Source organism: Giraffa tippelskirchi, chromosome 7, assembly GCF_054371585.1.
Source record: "Giraffa tippelskirchi isolate mGirTip1 chromosome 7, T2T-mGirTip1v1.2.pri, whole genome shotgun sequence".
NCBI lineage: Eukaryota > Metazoa > Chordata > Mammalia > Artiodactyla > Giraffidae > Giraffa > Giraffa tippelskirchi.
In genome coordinates, this window is record NC_137281.1 from 62,772,719 (window position 1) to 62,795,985 (window position 23,267).

The following is a 23,267-nucleotide window of genomic DNA, read 5'->3' on the forward strand; positions in this document are numbered from 1 at the left end:
AAACCGACACCCTAACCGAAACCCCAAAACTAACCGTAACCCTATCTCTATCCGTAACACTAACCCTAACCCTTACCCTAACCCTAACGTGACACACTAACCCTAACCCTATCCAGTCACCAGACACCGTAACCCTAACCCTATCCCAATTTGTAACACTAACCCTAAACTTAACCCTAACCCTAACACTAACCTTAACACTAACCGGACACCCTACCCCTAACCCTGGCCCTAATCCGACACCCTAATCTGACACCCTAACCCTAACCACAACACGCCATGAGACACCCTAACCCTAAAACAACACCTAAACACTAACCCTATACCTAACCTTAACCCTAACCCTAAACCTAACCCTATCCCTAACCCTAACCCTAACCCTAAATCTAACACGGCACCCTAACCCTAACCCTAAAACAAGCCCTAACCAGACACCCTAAACCTAACCCGACACTCTAACCCTAACCCTAACCCGACACACTAACCCTAACTCTACCCCGACACCAGACACACTAACAACAAATCTAACATGACACCCAAACCCTACACCGAACACTAACCCTAACCCTAAAACGACACCCAAGACTTAAATCTAACCCGACACCCTCAGCGTAACCCTAACCATAATCCGACACCCTAACCCTACCCCTAAGCCTAACCCAATATCCTAACAGTAACCCTAACGCTAACGCTAACACGACATCATAACACGACACCCTAACCATAACAATAACGCGACAACCTAACCCTAACCGAACACTAACCCTAATCCTAACCCTAATCAAAACCCTATCCCTAACCCTAACCCTATCCCTATTTGTAACCCTAACCCTAACCCTAACCCTATCCTGACACCAGACACCCTATCCCTAACCCTAACCTGACAACCAAACCCTAACCCTAACCCTAAGCCTAACTCGACACCTATCCCTAAACCGACACACTTATCCAAATCCTAATGCTAACGTGACACCCTAATCCTAACCCTAACCCTAACAAGACACCAGACACTCTATCGCTAAACTTAACCCGACAGGCATCCCTAACTCTAACCCTCACCCTAAGACTTACACGACACCCTAACCCTAACCCTTACCCTAACCATATCCCTAACCTTAACCCTAACCGAACACCAGACACTCTATCCCTAACAATAACCTGACACCCAAACCCTAACCCTAACCCTAACGCGACACCAGACACCCTAACATTAACCCTAACCCGACAGAGAAACCCGAAACCCTAACCCTCACCCTGAGCCTTACACGACACACTAACGCTAATCTGACATGCTAACCTGACACCCCGAAAATAAACCGACACCTAAACCCTAACCCCAACCCTTACCTGACACCCTAACCCTAACCCGACACGCTAACCGGACATCCTAACCCTAACCCAAGCTGTAACCCTCACCATAACCATAACCATAACCATGACCCTAACACTAACCAGACACCCTAACCCTAACACTGACCCCAACACGACACCCTAGTCTGACACCCTAACCCTAACCCGACACCCTAAGCCTAAGCCGAACCCAACACCCTAACCGCAAACCAACACAATACATAACACGACATGCTAATTCAACACCCTAACCCGACACCCTAACCCGACACGCTAAACCTAACACGACACCCTTACCCTAACCCTAACGTGACACCCTAAACCTAACCCTAACCCTAACACGACAACCTAACCCTAACCCAAACCCTAACCTGACACCCTATCCCTAACCGTAACCCTAACCCTAAAACGACACCCTAACACTACACCGAAACCAGACACCCTAACCATAACCCTAACCCTAACTCTAACTCTAACCCGGTATCCTAACCTTAACCCTAACCCTAACTGTAAGCCTAACCCAAACCCTATCCCTAACGCGATACCCTAACCCTAACACGACACCCTAACGCTAACCCAAGCCCTAACCCGACACCTTAACCCGACAGCCTAAACCTAACCCTGACCCTTACCTGACACCCTGACCTGACACCCAAACCCTAAGCTTAACCATAACCCTAACCCAACCGTAACCCAAACCCTAGCCGTAACCGTAACTTGACACCCTAACACTCACGGGACACCCTACCCCTAAACCGACACCATAACCTGACACCCTAAAGCTAACCCTAACCCGACACCAGTCAACCTAACCCTAATCCTAACTCGACACCCAAATCTTAACCCAGCCCTCACCCTAAGCCTTAGCTGTCACCCTAACCTTAACACGACACGCTATCCCGAACCGTAACCCAAATCCCTAAGGCTGACACAAGCCCTATCCCACCACCCGAACCCTAACCCTAACTGTAACCCTAACCCTAGCCCTAAAACCAACCCTAACCCTATCCCTAACATTAAACCTTCCCTAACCCTAACCCTAACCCTAAACCTAACCCTAACCTAACCGTAACCTTTACCCTAACCCTATCCCGAACCCTAACCTTAACCCTAACCCTAACCCTAAACCTAACGCTAAACCTAACCCTAACGCTAACCCTAAAACTATCCCGAACCCTAACCCTAACCCTAACCCTAAACCTAACGCTAACCCTAACCCTAACGCTAACCCTAAACCTGTCCCTAAACCTAACCCTAACTCAAACCCTAACCCTAATGCTAACCCGACACTCTAACCCTAACCCTAACCCTAATCCTAACTTAACCATAACCCTAACCCTAACCCTATCCCTAACCCTAACCCTATCCCGACACTCTAACCCTAACCCTAACACTAAAACTATCCCTACCCTAACCCTATCCCTAAACCTAACCCTAACCGTAATCCTAACGCTAACCCGACACTCAAATACTAAGCCTAAGCCTAAGCCTAAGCCTAAGCCTAACCCTACCTTAACCCTAACCCTAACCCTAACTGTAACACCCTAAACCTAACACTAACCCTAAACCTAACCCTAACGCTATCCCTTTCCGAAACACTAACACTAACCCTAACCCTAACCCTAACACGACACAATAACCCTAAACCTAACCCAACATGTTAAGCCTAACCGTAACCCTAACCCTCACCCAACACCCAAAACCTAACCCTAACACTTACCCGAAACCCTAACCCTAACCTGACAGCAGACGCCTAACCCTAACCCTAACCCTAACCCTAACCCGAAACCAGACACCCTAACCCCTAACCCGACACCCAAACCCAACAAACTAACCCGACACCCTAACCCTAACCCAAGCCTTAAACCGACACCCTAACCGAAACCCCAAAACTAACCGTAACCCTATCTCTATCCGTAACACTAACCCTAACCCTTACCCTAACCCTAACGTGACACACTAACCCTAACCCTATCCAGACACCGTAACCCTAACCCTAACCCTATCCCAATTTGTAACACTAACCCTAAACTTAACCCTAACCCTAACACTAACTTTAACACTAACCGGACACCCTACCCCTAACCCTGGCCCTAATCCGACACCCTAATCTGACACCCTAACCCTAACCCCAACACGCCATGAGACACCCTAACCCTAAAACAACACCTAAACACTAACCCTATACCTAACCTTAACCCTAACCCTAAACCTAACCCTATCCCTAACCCTAACCCTAACCCTAACCCTAAACCTATCCGTATCCCTATCCCTAACGCTAACCCTATCCCGACACCAGACACCGTAACCCTAATCCTAACCCTAGCCCGATATCCTAACACTAACCCTAACACTAAACCTAAGACGACACCCTAACCCTAATCCTAACGCGACACCCTAACACTATATCTAACTGTAACACGACACTCTAACCCTAACCCAAGCCCTAACCCGACACCCTAACACCACACCCTAACCCTAACCCTAACCCTTACATGACACCCTAAACTGACACACTATTCCTAAACTTAACCCTAACCCTAACACTAACCCTAACCAGACACCCAAACCCTAACCCTAACCCTAAACCTAACCCTAAACCTAACCGTAACCCTAACCCTAGCCCTAACCGTAACTTGACACCCTAACACTCAATAGACACCCTAACCCTAACCTGACACCAGACACCCTATCCCTAACTTTAACAAAACACTCAAACCCTAACCCTAACCCTAAACCTAACGCTAAACCTATCCCTAACCCTAACACTAACGTGACACTCTAACCCTAACCCTAAATATAACCCTAAACCTATCCCTATCTTTAACCTAACCCTAACCTAAACCCTAACTCGACACCATAACCCTAAACCGACACCCTCAACGTAACCCTACCCCTAACGCAACACCATAACCCTAATCCTAACCTTCAACCTAAGCCTTACATGAAACCCTAACCCTAACCCGACACCCTAACCCAACACACTAACCCGACAAACTAACCCAACACCCTAACCCTAACCCTAACCCTAAATCTAACACGGCACCCTAACCCTAACCCTAAAACAAGCCCTAACCAGACACCCTAAACCTAACCCGACACTCTAACCCTAACCCTAACCCGACACACTAACCCTAACTCTACCCCGACACCAGACACACTAACAACAAATCTAACATGACACCCAAACCCTACACCGAACACTAACCCTAACCCTAAAACGACACCCAAGACTTAAATCTAACCCGACACCCTAAGCGTAACCCTAACTATAATCCGAAACCCTAACCCTACCCCTAAGCCTAACCCAATATCCTAACAGTAACCCTAACGCTAACGATAACACGACATCATAACACGACACCCTAACCATAACAATAACGCGACAACCTAACCCTAACCGAACGCTAACCCTAATCCTAACCCTAATCAAAACCCTATCCCTAACCCTAACCCTATCCCTATTTGTAACCCTAACCCTAACCCTAACCCTAACCTGACACCAGACACCCTATCCCTAACCCTAACCTGACAACCAAACCCTAACCCTAACCCTAACCCTAAGCCTAACTCGACACCTATCCCTAAACCGACACACTTATCCAAATCCTAATGCTAACGTGACACCCTAATCCTAACCCTAACCCTATCAAGACACCAGACACTCTATCGCTAAACTTAACCCGACAGGCATCCCTAACTCTAACCCTCACCCTAAGACTTACACGACACCCTAACCCTAACCCTTACCCTAACCATATCCCTAACCTTAACGCTAACCGAACACCAGACACTCTATCCCTAACAATAACCTGACACCCAAACCCTAACCCTAACCCTAACACGACACCAGACACCCTAACATTAACCCTAACCCGACAGAGAAACCCGAAACCCTAACCCTCACCCTGAGCCTTACACGACACACTAACGCTAATCTGACATGCTAACCTGACACCCCGAAAACATAACCGACACCTAAACCCTAACCCCAACCCTTACCTGACACCCTAACCCTAATCCGACACGCTAACCGGACATCCTAACCCTAACCCAAGCTATAACCCTCACCATAACCATAACCATAACCATGACCCTAACACTAACCAGACACCCTAACCCTAACACTGACCCCAACCCGACACCCTAATCTGACACCCTAACCCTAACCCGACACCCTAAGCCTAAGCCTAACCCAACACCCTAACGGTAACCCGACACCATACATAACAAGACATGCTAATTCAACACCCTAACCCGACACCCTAACCCGACACGCTAAACCTAACACGACACCCTTACCCTAACCCTAACGTGACACCCTAAACCTAACCCTAACCCTAACACGACAACCTAACCCTAACCCAAACCCTAACCTGACACCCTATCCCTAACCGTAACCCTAACCCTAAAACGACACCCTAACACTAAACCGAAACCAGACACCCTAACCATAACCCTAACCCTAACTCTAACTCTAACCCGGTATCCTAACCTTAACCCTAACCCTAACTGTAAGCCTAACCCAAACCCTATCCCTAACGCGATACCCTAACCCTAACATGACACCCTAACGCTAACCCAAGCCCTAACCCGACACCTTAACCCGACAGCCTAAACCTAACCCTGACCCTTACCTGACACCCTGACCTGACACCCAAACCCTAAGCTTAACCCTAACCCTAAAACGACACCCTAACACTAAACCAAAACCAGACACCCTAACCATAACCCTAACCCTAACTCTAACTCTAACCCGGTATCCTAACCTTAACCCTAACCCTAAATGTAAGCCTAACCCAAACCCTATCCCTAACGCGATACCCTAACCCTAACACGACACCCTAACGCTAACCCAAGCCCTAACCCGACACCTTAACCCGACAGCCTAAACCTAACCCTGACCCTTACCTGACACCCTGACCTGACACCCAAACCCTAAGCTTAACCATAACCCTAACCCCACCGTAACCCAAACCCTAGCCGTAACCGTAACTTGACACCCTAACACTCACGTGACACCCTACCCCTAACCCGACACCATAACCTGACACCCTAAAGCTAACCCTAACACGACACCAGTCAACCTAACCCTAATCCTAACTCGACACCCAAATCCTAACCCAGCCCTCACCCTAAGCCTTACCTGTCACCCTAACCTTAACACGACACGCTATCCCGACACCCTAACCCGAATCCCTAAGGCTGACACAAGCCCTATCCCACCACCCGAACCCTAACCCTAACTGTAACCCTAACCCTAGCCCTAAAACCAACCCTAACCCTATTCCTAACACTAACCCTTCCCTAACCCTAACCCTAACCCTAAATCTAACCCGAACCTAACCGTAACCCTTACCCTAACCCTATCCCGAACCCTAACCCTAACCCTAACCCTAAACCTAACGCTAAACCTAACCCTAACGCTAACCCTAAAACTATCCCGAACCCTAACCCTAACCCTAACCCTAAACCTAACGCTAACCCTAACCCTAACGCTAACCCTAAACCTGTCCCTAAACCTAACCCTAACTCAAACCCTAACCCTAACGCTAACCCGACACTCTAACCCTAACCCTAACCCTAATCCTAACTTAACCATAACCCTAACCCTAACCCTATCCCTAACCCTAACCCTAACCCGACACTCTAACCCTAACCCTAACCCTAAAACTATCCCTACCCTAACCCTATCCCTAAACCTAACCCTAACCGTAATCCTAACGCTAACCCGACACTCAAATACTAAGCCTAAGCCTAAGCCTAAGCCTAAGCCTAACCCTAACCTAACCCTAACCCTAACCCTAACGGTAACACCCTAAACCTAACACTAACCCTAACCCTAACCCTAACGCTATCCCTTTTCGAAACACTAACACTAACCCTAACCCTAACCCTAACACGACACAATAACCCTAAACCTAACCCAACATGTTAAGCCTAACCGTAACCGTAACCCTAACCCTAACCCTAACCCAACACCCAAAACCTAACCCTAACACTTACCCGAAACCCTAACCCTAACCTGACAGCAGACGCCCTAACCCTAACCCTAACCCTAACCCTAACCCGAAACCAGACACCCTAACCCCTAACCCGACACCCAAACCCGACAAACTAACCCGACACCCTAACCCTAACCCAAGCCTTAAACCGACACCCTAACCGAAACCCCAAAACTAACCGTAACCCTATCTCTATCCGTAACACTAACCCTAACCCTTACCCTAACCCTAACGTGACACACTAACCCTAACCCTATCCAGACACCGTAACCCTAACCCTAACCCTATCCCAATTTGTAACACTAACCCTAAACTTAACCCTAACCCTAACACTAACCTTAACACTAACCGGACACCCTACCCCTAACCCTGGCCCTAATCCGACACCCTAATCTGACACCCTAACCCTAACCACAACACACCATGAGACACCCTAACCCTAAAACAACACCTAAACACTAACCCTATACCTAACCTTAACCCTAACCCTAAACCTAACCCTATCCCTAACCCTAACCCTAACCCTAACCCTAAACCTATCCCTATCCCTGTCCCTAACCCTAACCCTATCCCGACACCAGACACCGTAACCCTAACCCTAACCCTAGCCCGATATCCTAACACTAACCCTAACACTAAACCTAACACGACACCCTAACCCTAACCCTAACGTGACACCCTAACACTATATCTAACTGTAACAAGACACTCTAACCCTAACCCAAGCCCTAACCCGACACCCTAACACCACACCCTAACCCTAACCCTAACCCTTACATGACACCCTTAACTGACACACTATTCCTAAACTTAACCCTAACCCTAACACTAACCCTAACCAGACACCCAAACCCTAACCCTAAACCTAAACCTAACCCTAAACCTAACCGTAACCCTAACCCTAGCCCTAACCGTAACTTGACACCCTAACACTCAATAGACACCCTAACCCTAACCTGACACCAGACACCCTATCCCTAACCCTAACAAAACACTCAAACCCTAACCCTAACCCTAAACCTAACGCTAAACCTATCCCTAACCCTAACACTAACGTGACACTCTAACCCTAACCCTAAATCTAACCCTAAACCTATCCCTATTTTTAACCTAACCCTAACCTAAACCCTAACTCGACACCATAACCCTAAACCGACACCCTCAACGTAACCCTACCCCTAACGCAACACCATAACCCTAATCCTAACCTTCAACCTAAGCCTTACACGAAACCCTAACCCTAACCCGACACGCTAACCCGACACACTAACCCGACAAACTAACCCAACACCCTAACCCTAACCCTAACCCTAAATCTAACACGGCACCCTAACCCTAACCGTAAACCAAGCCCTAACCAGACACCCTAAACCTAACCCGACACTCTAACCCTAACCCTAACCCGACACACTAACCCTAACTCTACCCCGACACCAGACACACTAACAACAAATCTAACATGACACCCAAACCCTACACCGAACACTAACCCTAACCCTAAAACGACACCCAAGACTTAAATCTAACCCGACACCCTCAGCGTAACCCTAACCATAATCCGACACCCTAACCCTACCCCTAAGCCTAACCCAATATCCTAACAGTAACCCTAACGCTAACGCTAACACGACATCATAACACGACACCCTAACCATAACAATAACGCGACAACCTAACCCTAACCGAACACTAACCCTAATCCTAACCCTAATCAAAACCCTATCCCTAACCCTAACCCTATCCCTATTTGTAACCCTAACCCTAACCCTAACCCTAACCTGACACCAGACACCCTATCCCTAACCCTAACCTGACAACCAATCCCTAACCCTAACCCTAAACCTAACTCGACACCTATCCCTAAACCGACACACTTATCCAAATCCTAATGCTAACGTGACACCCTAATCCTAACCCTAACCCTAACAAGACACCAGACACTCTATCGCTAAACTTAACCCGACAGGCATCCCTAACTCTAACCCTCACCCTAAGACTTACACGACACCCTAACCCTAACCCTTACCCTAACCATATCCCTAACCTTAACCCTAACCGACACCAGACACTCTATCCCTAACAATAACCTGACACCCAAACCCTAACCCTAACCCTAACGCGACACCAGACACCCTAACATTAACCCTAACCCGACAGAGAAACCCGAAACCCTAACCCTCACCCTGAGCCTTACACGACACACTAACGCTAATCTGACATGCTAACCTGACACCCCGAAAATAAACCGACACCTAAACCCTAACCCCAACCCTTACCTGACACCCTAACCCTAACCCGACACGCTAACCGGACATCCTAACCCTAACCCAAGCTGTAACCCTCACCATAACCATAACCATAACCATGACCCTAACACTAACCAGATACCCTAACCCTAACACTGACCCCAACCCGACACCCTAATCTGACACCCTAACCCTAACCCGACACCCTAAGCCTAACCCTAACCCAACACCCTAACCGCAACCCGACACCATACATAACACGACATGCTAATTCAACACCCTAACCCGACACCCTAACCCGACACGCTAAACCTAACACGACACCCTTACCCTAACCCTAACGTGACACCCTAAACCTAACCCTAACCCAAACCCTAACCTGACACCCTATCCCTAGCCGTAACCCTAACCCTAACACGACACCCTAACACTAAACCGAAACCAGACACCCTAACCATAACCCTAACCCTAACTCTAACTCTAACCCGGTATCCTAACCTTAACCCTAACCCTAACTGTAAGCCTAACCCAAACCCTAACCCTAACACGACACCCTAACGCTAACCCAAGCCCTAACCCGACACCTTAACCCGACAGCCTAAACCTAACCCTGACCCTTACCTGACACCCGGACCTGACACCCAAACCCTAAGCTTAACCATAACCCTAACCCCACCGTAACCCAAACCCTAGCCGTAACCGTAACTTGACACCCTAACACTCACGTGACACCCTACCCCTAACCCGACACCATAACCTCACACCCTAAAGCTAACCCTAACCCGACACCAGTCAACCTAACCCTAATCCTAACTCGAAACCCAAATCCTAACCCAGCCCTCACCCTAAGCCTTACCTGTCACCCTAACCTTAACACGACACGCTATCCCGACACCCTAACCCGAATCCCTAAGGCTGACACAAGCCCTATCCCACCACCCGAACCCTAACCCTAACTGTAACCCTAACCCTAGCCCTAAAACCAACCCTAACCCTATCCCTAACACTAACCCTTCCCTAACCCTAAACCTAACCCTAACATCACTGTAACCCTTACCCTAACCCTATCCCGAACCCTAACCCTAACCCTAACCCTAAACCTAACGCTAAACGTAACCCTAACGCTAACCCTAAAACTATCCCGAACCCTAACCCTAACCCTAACCCTAAACCTAACGCTAACCCTAACCCTAACGCTAACCCTAAACCTGTCCCTAAACCTAACCCTAACTCAAACCCTAACCCTAACGCTAACCCGACACTCTAACCCTAACCCTAACCCTAATCCTAACTTAACCATAACCCTAACCCTAACCCTATCCCTAACCCTAACCCTAACCCGACACTCTAACCCTAACCCTAACCCTAAAACTATCCCTACCCTAACCCTATCCCTAAACCTAACCCTAACCGTAATCCTAACGCTAACCCGACACTCAAATACTAAGCCTAAGCCTAAGCCTAAGCCTAAGCCTAACCCTAACCTAACCCTAACCCTAACCCTAACGGTAACACCCTAAACCTAACACTAACCCTAACCCTAACCCTAACGCTATCCCTTTTCGAAACACTAACACTAACCCTAACCCTAACCCTAACACGACACAATAACCCTAAACCTAACCCAACATGTTAAGCCTAACCGTAACCGTAACCCTAACCCTAACCCTAACCCAACACCCAAAACCTAACCCTAACACTTACCCGAAACCCTAACCCTAACCTGACAGCAGACGCCCTAACCCTAACCCTAACCCTAACCCTAACCCGAAACCAGACACCCTAACCCCTAACCCGACACCCTAACCCGACACCCTAACCCTAACCCAAGCCTTAAACCGACACCCTAACCGAAACCCCAAAACTAACCGTAACCCTATCTCTATCCGTAACACTAACCCTAACCCTTACCCTAACCCTAACGTGACACACTAACCCTAACCCTATCCAGACACCGTAACCCTAACCCTAACCCTATCCCAATTTGTAACACTAACCCTAAACTTAACCCTAACCCTAACACTAACCTTAACACTAACCGGACACCCTACCCCTAACCCTGGCCCTAATCCGACACCCTAATCTGACACCCTAACCCTAACCACAACACGCCATGAGACACCCTAACCCTAAAACAACACCTAAACACTAACCCTATACCTAACCTTAACCCTAACCCTAAACCTAACCCTATCCCTAACCCTAACCCTAACCCTAACCCTAAACCTATCCCTATCCCTGTCCCTAACCCTAACCCTATCCCGACACCAGACACCGTAACCCTAACCCTAACCCTAGCCCGATATCCTAACACTAACCCTAACACTAAACCTAACACGACACCCTAACCCTAACCCTAACGTGACACCCTAACACTATATCTAACTGTAACACGACACTCTAACCCTAACCCAAGCCCTAACCCGGCACCCTAACACCACACCCTAACCCTAACCCTAACCCTTACATGACACCCTAAACTGACACACTATCCTAAACTTAACCCTAACCCTAACACTAACCCTAACCAGACACCCAAACCCTAACCCTAAACCTAAACCTAACCCTAAACCTAACCGTAACCCTAACCCTAGCCCTAACCGTAACTTGACACCCTAACACTCAATAGACACCCTAACCCTAACCTGACACCAGACACCCTATCCCTAACCCTAACAAAACACTCAAACCCTAACCCTAACCCTAAACCTAACGCTAAACCTATCCCTAACCCTAACACTAACGTGACACTCTAACCCTAACCCTAAATCTAACCCTAAACCTATCCCTATTTTTAACCTAACCCTAACCTAAACCCTAACTCGACACCATAACCCTAAACCGACACCCTCAACGTAACCCTACCCCTAACGCAACACCATAACCCTAATCCTAACCTTCAACCTAAGCCTTACACGAAACCCTAACCCTAACCCGACACGCTAACCCGACACACTAACCCGACAAACTAACCCAACACCCTAACCCTAACCCTAACCCTAAATCTAACACGGCACCCTAACCCTAACCGTAAACCAAGCCCTAACCAGACACCCTAAACCTAACCCGACACTCTAACCCTAACCCTAACCCGACACACTAACCCTAACTCTACCCCGACACCAGACACACTAACAACAAATCTAACATGACACCCAAACCCTACACCGAACACTAACCCTAACCCTAAAACGACACCCAAGACTTAAATCTAACCCGACACCCTCAGCATAACCCTAACCATAATCCGACACCCTAACCCTACCCCTAAGCCTAACCCAATATCCTAACAGTAACCCTAACGCTAACGCTAACACGACATCATAACACGACACCCTAACCATAACAATAACGCGACAACCTAACCCTAACCGAACACTAACCCTAATCCTAACCCTAATCAAAACCCTATCCCTAACCCTAACCCTATCCCTATTTGTAACCCTAACCCTAACCCTAACCCTAACCTGACACCAGACACCCTATCCCTAACCCTAACCTGACAACCAATCCCTAACCCTAACCCTAAACCTAACTCGACACCTATCCCTAAACCGACACACTTATCCAAATCCTAATGCTAACGTGACACCCTAATCCTAACCCTAACCCTAACAAGACACCAGACACTCTATCGCTAAACTTAACCCGACAGGCATCCCTAACTCTAACCCTCACCCTAAGACTTACACGACACCCTAACCCTAACCCTTACCCTAACCATATCCCTAACCTTAACCCTAACCGAACACCAGACACTCTATCCCTAACAATAACCTGACACCCAAACCCTAACCCTAACCCTAACGCGACACCAGACACCCTAACATTAACCCTAACCCGACAGAGAAACCCGAAACCCTAACCCTCACCCTGAGCCTTACACGACACACTAACGCTAATCTGACATGCTAACCTGACACCCCGAAAATAAACCGACACCTAAACCCTAACCCCAACCCTTACCTGACACCCTAACCCTAACCCGACACGCTAACCGGACATCCTAACCCTAACCCAAGCTGTAACCCTCACCATAACCATAACCATAACCATGACCCTAACACTAACCAGATACCCTAACCCTAACACTGACCCCAACCCGACACCCTAATCTGACACCCTAACCCTAACCCGACACCCTAAGCCTAACCCTAACCCAACACCCTAACCGCAACCCGACACCATACATAACACGACATGCTAATTCAACACCCTAACCCGACACCCTAACCCGACACGCTAAACCTAACACGACACCCTTACCCTAACCCTAACGTGACACCCTAAACCTAACCCTAACCCAAACCCTAACCTGACACCCTATCCCTAGCCGTAACCCTAACCCTAAAACGACACCCTAACACTAAACCGAAACCAGACACCCTAACCATAACCCTAACCCTAACTCTAACTCTAACCCGGTATCCTAACCTTAACCCTAACCCTAAGTGTAAGCCTAACCCAAACCCTAACCCTAACACGACACCCTAACGCTAACCCAAGCCCTAACCCGACACCTTAACCCGACAGCCTAAACCTAACCCTGACCCTTACCTGACACCCGGACCTGACACCCAAACCCTAAGCTTAACCATAACCCTAACCCCACCGTAACCCAAACCCTAGCCGTAACCGTAACTTGACACCCTAACACTCACGTGACACCCTACCCCTAACCCGACACCATAACCTCACACCCTAAAGCTAACCCTAACCCGACACCAGTCAACCTAACCCTAATCCTAACTCGACACCCAAATCCTAACCCAGCCCTCACCCTAAGCCTTACCTGTCACCCTAACCTTAACACGACACGCTATCCCGACACCCTAACCCGAATCCCTAAGGCTGACACAAGCCCTATCCCACCACCCGAACCCTAACCCTAACTGTAACCCTAACCCTAGCCCTAAAACCAACCCTAACCCTATCCCTAACACTAACCCTTCCCTAACCCTAACCCTAACCCTAAACCTAACCCTAACATCACTGTAACCCTTACCCTAACCCTATCCCGAACCCTAACCCTAAACCTAACGCTAAACCTAACCCTAACGCTAACCCTAAAACTATCCCGAACCCTAACCCTAACCCTAACCCTAAACCTAACGCTAACCCTAACCCTAACGCTAACCCTAAACCTGTCCCTAAACCTAACCCTAACTCAAACCCTAACCCTAACGCTAACCCGACACTCTAACCCTAACCCTAACCCTAATCCTAACTTAACCATAACCCTAACCCTAACCCTATCCCTAACCCTAACCCTAACCCGACACTCTAACCCTAACCCTAACCCTAAAACTATCCCTACCCTAACCCTATCCCTAAACCTAACCCTAACCGTAATCCTAACGCTAACCCGACACTCAAATACTAAGCCTAAGCCTAAGCCTAAGCCTAAGCCTAACCCTAACCTAACCCTAACCCTAACCCTAACGGTAACACCCTAAACCTAACACTAACCCTAACCCTAACCCTAACGCTATCCCTTTTCGAAACACTAACACTAACCCTAACCCTAACCCTAACACGACACAATAACCCTAAACCTAACCCAACATGTTAAGCCTAACCGTAACCGTAACCCTAACCCTAACCCTAACCCAACACCCAAAACCTAACCCTAACACTTACCCGAAACCCTAACCCTAACCTGACAGCAGACGCCCTAACCCTAACCCTAACCCTAACCCTAACCCGAAACCAGACACCCTAACCCCTAACCCGACACCCAAACCCGACAAACTAACCCGACACCCTAACCCTAACCCAAGCCTTAAACCGACACCCTAACCGAAACCCCAAAACTAACCGTAACCCTATCTCTATCCGTAACACTAACCCTAACCCTTACCCTAACCCTAACGTGACACACTAACCCTAACCCTATCCAGACACCGTAACCCTAACCCTAACCCTATCCCAATTTGTAACACTAACCCTAAACTTAACCCTAACCCTAACACTAACCTTAACACTAACCGGACACCCTACCCCTAACCCTGGCCCTAATCCGACACCCTAATCTGACACCCTAACCCTAACCACAACACGCCATGAGACACCCTAACCCTAAAACAACACCTAAACACTAACCCTATACCTAACCTTAACCCTAACCCTAAACCTAACCCTATCCCTAACCCTAACCCTAACCCTAACCCTAAACCTATCCCTATCCCTGTCCCTAACCCTAACCCTATCCCGACACCAGACACCGTAACCCTAACCCTAACCCTAGCCCGATATCCTAACACTAACCCTAACACTAAACCTAACACGACACCCTAACCCTAACCCTAACGTGACACCCTAACACTATATCTAACTGTAACACGACACTCTAACCCTAACCCAAGCCCTAACCCGGCACCCTAACACCACACCCTAACCCTAACCCTAACCCTTACATGACACCCTAAACTGACACACTATCCTAAACTTAACCCTAACCCTAACACTAACCCTAACCAGACACCCAAACCCTAACCCTAAACCTAAACCTAACCCTAAACCTAACCGTAACCCTAACCCTAGCCCTAACCGTAACTTGACACCCTAACACTCAATAGACACCCTAACCCTAACCTGACACCAGACACCCTATCCCTAACCCTAACAAAACACTCAAACCCTAACCCTAACCCTAAACCTAACGCTAAACCTATCCCTAACCCTAACACTAACGTGACACTCTAACCCTAACCCTAAATCTAACCCTAAACCTATCCCTATTTTTAACCTAACCCTAACCTAAACCCTAACTCGACACCATAACCCTAAACCGACACCCTCAACGTAACCCTACCCCTAACGCAACACCATAACCCTAATCCTAACCTTCAACCTAAGCCTTACACGAAACCCTAACCCTAACCCGACACGCTAACCCGACACACTAACCCGACAAACTAACCCAACACCCTAACCCTAACCCTAACCCTAAATCTAACACGGCACCCTAACCCTAACCGTAAACCAAGCCCTAACCAGACACCCTAAACCTAACCCGACACTCTAACCCTAACCCTAACCCGACACACTAACCCTAACTCTACCCCGACACCAGACACACTAACAACAAATCTAACATGACACCCAAACCCTACACCGAACACTAACCCTAACCCTAAAACGACACCCAAGACTTAAATCTAACCCGACACCCTCAGCATAACCCTAACCATAATCCGACACCCTAACCCTACCCCTAAGCCTAACCCAATATCCTAACAGTAACCCTAACGCTAACGCTAACACGACATCATAACACGACACCCTAACCATAACAATAACGCGACAACCTAACCCTAACCGAACACTAACCCTAATCCTAACCCTAATCAAAACCCTATCCCTAACCCTAACCCTATCCCTATTTGTAACCCTAACCCTAACCCTAACCCTAACCTGACACCAGACACCCTATCCCTAACCCTAACCTGACAACCAATCCCTAACCCTAACCCTAAACCTAACTCGACACCTATCCCTAAACCGACACACTTATCCAAATCCTAATGCTAACGTGACACCCTAATCCTAACCCTAACCCTAACAAGACACCAGACACTCTATCGCTAAACTTAACCCGACAGGCATCCCTAACTCTAACCCTCACCCTAAGACTTACACGACACCCTAACCCTAACCCTTACCCTAACCATATCCCTAACCTTAACCCTAACCGAACACCAGACACTCTATCCCTAACAATAACCTGACACCCAAACCCTAACCCTAACCCTAACGCGACACCAGACACCCTAACATTAACCCTAACCCGACAGAGAAACCCGAAACCCTAACCCTCACCCTGAGCCTTACACGACACACTAACGCTAATCTGACATGCTAACCTGACACCCCGAAAATAAACCGACACCTAAACCCTAACCCCAACCCTTACCTGACACCCTAACCCTAACCCGACACGCTAACCGGACATCCTAACCCTAACCCAAGCTGTAACCCTCACCATAACCATAACCATAACCATGACCCTAACACTAACCAGATACCCTAACCCTAACACTGACCCCAACCCGACACCCTAATCTGACACCCTAACCCTAACCCGACACCCTAAGCCTAACCCTAACCCAACACCCTAACCGCAACCCGACACCATACATAACACGACATGCTAATTCAACACCCTAACCCGACACCCTAACCCGACACGCTAAACCTAACACGACACCCTTACCCTAACCCTAACGTGACACCCTAAACCTAACCCTAACCCAAACCCTAACCTGACACCCTATCCCTAGCCGTAACCCTAACCCTAAAACGACACCCTAACACTAAACCGAAACCAGACACCCTAACCATAACCCTAACCCTAACTCTAACTCTAACCCGGTATCCTAACCTTAACCCTAACCCTAAGTGTAAGCCTAACCCAAACCCTAACCCTAACACGACACCCTAACGCTAACCCAAGCCCTAACCCGACACCTTAACCCGACAGCCTAAACCTAACCCTGACCCTTACCTGACACCCGGACCTGACACCCAAACCCTAAGCTTAACCATAACCCTAACCCCACCGTAACCCAAACCCTAGCCGTAACCGTAACTTGACACCCTAACACTCACGTGACACCCTACCCCTAACCCGACACCATAACCTCACACCCTAAAGCTAACCCTAACCCGACACCAGTCAACCTAACCCTAATCCTAACTCGACACCCAAATCCTAACCCAGCCCTCACCCTAAGCCTTACCTGTCACCCTAACCTTAACACGACACGCTATCCCGACACCCTAACCCGAATCCCTAAGGCTGACACAAGCCCTATCCCACCACCCGAACCCTAACCCTAACTGTAACCCTAACCCTAGCCCTAAAACCAACCCTAACCCTATCCCTAACACTAACCCTTCCCTAACCCTAACCCTAACCCTAAACCTAACCCTAACATCACTGTAACCCTTACCCTAACCCTATCCCGAACCCTAACCCTAAACCTAACGCTAAACCTAACCCTAACGCTAACCCTAAAACTATCCCGAACCCTAACCCTAACCCTAACCCTAAACCTAACGCTAACCCTAACCCTAACGCTAACCCTAAACCTGTCCCTAAACCTAACCCTAACTCAAACCCTAACCCTAACGCTAACCCGACACTCTAACCCTAACCCTAACCCTAATCCTAACTTAACCATAACCCTAACCCTAACCCTATCCCTAACCCTAACCCTAACCCGACACTCTAACCCTAACCCTAACCCTAAAACTATCCCTACCCTAACCCTATCCCTAAACCTAACCCTAACCGTAATCCTAACGCTAACCCGACACTCAAATACTAAGCCTAAGCCTAAGCCTAAGCCTAAGCCTAACCCTAACCTAACCCTAACCCTAACCCTAACGGTAACACCCTAAACCTAACACTAACCCTAACCCTAACCCTAACGCTATCCCTTTTCGAAACACTAACACTAACCCTAACCCTAACCCTAACACGACACAATAACCCTAAACCTAACCCAACATGTTAAGCCTAACCGTAACCGTAACCCTAACCCTAACCCTAACCCAACACCCAAAACCTAACCCTAACACTTACCCGAAACCCTAACCCTAACCTGACAGCAGACGCCCTAACCCTAACCCTAACCCTAACCCTAACCCGAAACCAGACACCCTAACCCCTAACCCGACACCCAAACCCGACAAACTAACCCGACACCCTAACCCTAACCCAAGCCTTAAACCGACACCCTAACCGAAACCCCAAAACTAACCGTAACCCTATCTCTATCCGTAACACTAACCCTAACCCTTACCCTAACCCTAACGTGACACACTAACCCTAACCCTATCCAGACACCGTAACCCTAACCCTAACCCTATCCCAATTTGTAACACTAACCCTAAACTTAACCCTAACCCTAACACTAACCTTAACACTAACCGGACACCCTACCCCTAACCCTGGCCCTAATCCGACACCCTAATCTGACACCCTAACCCTAACCACAACACGCCATGAGACACCCTAACCCTAAAACAACACCTAAACACTAACCCTATACCTAACCTTAACCCTAACCCTAAACCTAACCCTATCCCTAACCCTAACCCTAACCCTAACCCTAAACCTATCCCTATCCCTGTCCCTAACCCTAACCCTATCCCGACACCAGACACCGTAACCCTAACCCTAACCCTAGCCCGATATCCTAACACTAACCCTAACACTAAACCTAACACGACACCCTAACCCTAACCCTAACGTGACACCCTAACACTATATCTAACTGTAACACGACACTCTAACCCTAACCCAAGCCCTAACCCGGCACCCTAACACCACACCCTAACCCTAACCCTAACCCTTACATGACACCCTAAACTGACACACTATCCTAAACTTAACCCTAACCCTAACACTAACCCTAACCAGACACCCAAACCCTAACCCTAAACCTAAACCTAACCCTAAACCTAACCGTAACCCTAACCCTAGCCCTAACCGTAACTTGACACCCTAACACTCAATAGACACCCTAACCCTAACCTGACACCAGACACCCTATCCCTAACCCTAACAAAACACTCAAACCCTAACCCTAACCCTAAACCTAACGCTAAACCTATCCCTAACCCTAACACTAACGTGACACTCTAACCCTAACCCTAAATCTAACCCTAAACCTATCCCTATTTTTAACCTAACCCTAACCTAAACCCTAACTCGACACCATAACCCTAAACCGACACCCTCAACGTAACCCTACCCCTAACGCAACACCATAACCCTAATCCTAACCTTCAACCTAAGCCTTACACGAAACCCTAACCCTAACCCGACACGCTAACCCGACACACTAACCCGACAAACTAACCCAACACCCTAACCCTAACCCTAACCCTAAATCTAACACGGCACCCTAACCCTAACCGTAAACCAAGCCCTAACCAGACACCCTAAACCTAACCCGACACTCTAACCCTAACCCTAACCCGACACACTAACCCTAACTCTACCCCGACACCAGACACACTAACAACAAATCTAACATGACACCCAAACCCTACACCGAACACTAACCCTAACCCTAAAACGACACCCAAGACTTAAATCTAACCCGACACCCTCAGCATAACCCTAACCATAATCCGACACCCTAACCCTACCCCTAAGCCTAACCCAATATCCTAACAGTAACCCTAACGCTAACGCTAACACGACATCATAACACGACACCCTAACCATAACAATAACGCGACAACCTAACCCTAACCGAACACTAACCCTAATCCTAACCCTAATCAAAACCCTATCCCTAACCCTAACCCTATCCCTATTTGTAACCCTAACCCTAACCCTAACCCTAACCTGACACCAGACACCCTATCCCTAACCCTAACCTGACAACCAATCCCTAACCCTAACCCTAAACCTAACTCGACACCTATCCCTAAACCGACACACTTATCCAAATCCTAATGCTAACGTGACACCCTAATCCTAACCCTAACCCTAACAAGACACCAGACACTCTATCGCTAAACTTAACCCGACAGGCATCCCTAACTCTAACCCTCACCCTAAGACTTACACGACACCCTAACCCTAACCCTTACCCTAACCATATCCCTAACCTTAACCCTAACCGAACACCAGACACTCTATCCCTAACAATAACCTGACACCCAAACCCTAACCCTAACCCTAACGCGACACCAGACACCCTAACATTAACCCTAACCCGACAGAGAAACCCGAAACCCTAACCCTCACCCTGAGCCTTACACGACACACTAACGCTAATCTGACATGCTAACCTGACACCCCGAAAATAAACCGACACCTAAACCCTAACCCCAACCCTTACCTGACACCCTAACCCTAACCCGACACGCTAACCGGACATCCTAACCCTAACCCAAGCTGTAACCCTCACCATAACCATAACCATAACCATGACCCTAACACTAACCAGATACCCTAACCCTAACACTGACCCCAACCCGACACCCTAATCTGACACCCTAACCCTAACCCGACACCCTAAGCCTAACCCTAACCCAACACCCTAACCGCAACCCGACACCATACATAACACGACATGCTAATTCAACACCCTAACCCGACACCCTAACCCGACACGCTAAACCTAACACGACACCCTTACCCTAACCCTAACGTGACACCCTAAACCTAACCCTAACCCAAACCCTAACCTGACACCCTATCCCTAGCCGTAACCCTAACCCTAAAACGACACCCTAACACTAAACCGAAACCAGACACCCTAACCATAACCCTAACCCTAACTCTAACTCTAACCCGGTATCCTAACCTTAACCCTAACCCTAAGTGTAAGCCTAACCCAAACCCTAACCCTAACACGACACCCTAACGCTAACCCAAGCCCTAACCCGACACCTTAACCCGACAGCCTAAACCTAACCCTGACCCTTACCTGACACCCGGACCTGACACCCAAACCCTAAGCTTAACCATAACCCTAACCCCACCGTAACCCAAACCCTAGCCGTAACCGTAACTTGACACCCTAACACTCACGTGACACCCTACCCCTAACCCGACACCATAACCTCACACCCTAAAGCTAACCCTAACCCGACACCAGTCAACCTAACCCTAATCCTAACTCGACACCCAAATCCTAACCCAGCCCTCACCCTAAGCCTTACCTGTCACCCTAACCTTAACACGACACGCTATCCCGACACCCTAACCCGAATCCCTAAGGCTGACACAAGCCCTATCCCACCACCCGAACCCTAACCCTAACTGTAACCCTAACCCTAGCCCTAAAACCAACCCTAACCCTATCCCTAACACTAACCCTTCCCTAACCCTAACCCTAACCCTAAACCTAACCCTAACATCACTGTAACCCTTACCCTAACCCTATCCCGAACCCTAACCCTAAACCTAACGCTAAACCTAACCCTAACGCTAACCCTAAAACTATCCCGAACCCTAACCCTAACCCTAACCCTAAACCTAACGCTAACCCTAACCCTAACGCTAACCCTAAACCTGTCCCTAAACCTAACCCTAACTCAAACCCTAACCCTAACGCTAACCCGACACTCTAACCCTAACCCTAACCCTAATCCTAACTTAACCATAACCCTAACCCTAACCCTATCCCTAACCCTAACCCTAACCCGACACTCTAACCCTAACCCTAACCCTAAAACTATCCCTACCCTAACCCTATCCCTAAACCTAACCCTAACCGTAATCCTAACGCTAACCCGACACTCAAATACTAAGCCTAAGCCTAAGCCTAAGCCTAAGCCTAACCCTAACCTAACCCTAACCCTAACCCTAACGGTAACACCCTAAACCTAACACTAACCCTAACCCTAACCCTAACGCTATCCCTTTTCGAAACACTAACACTAACCCTAACCCTAACCCTAACACGACACAATAACCCTAAACCTAACCCAACATGTTAAGCCTAACCGTAACCGTAACCCTAACCCTAACCCTAACCCAACACCCAAAACCTAACCCTAACACTTACCCGAAACCCTAACCCTAACCTGACAGCAGACGCCCTAACCCTAACCCTAACCCTAACCCTAACCCGAAACCAGACACCCTAACCCCTAACCCGACACCCAAACCCGACAAACTAACCCGACACCCTAA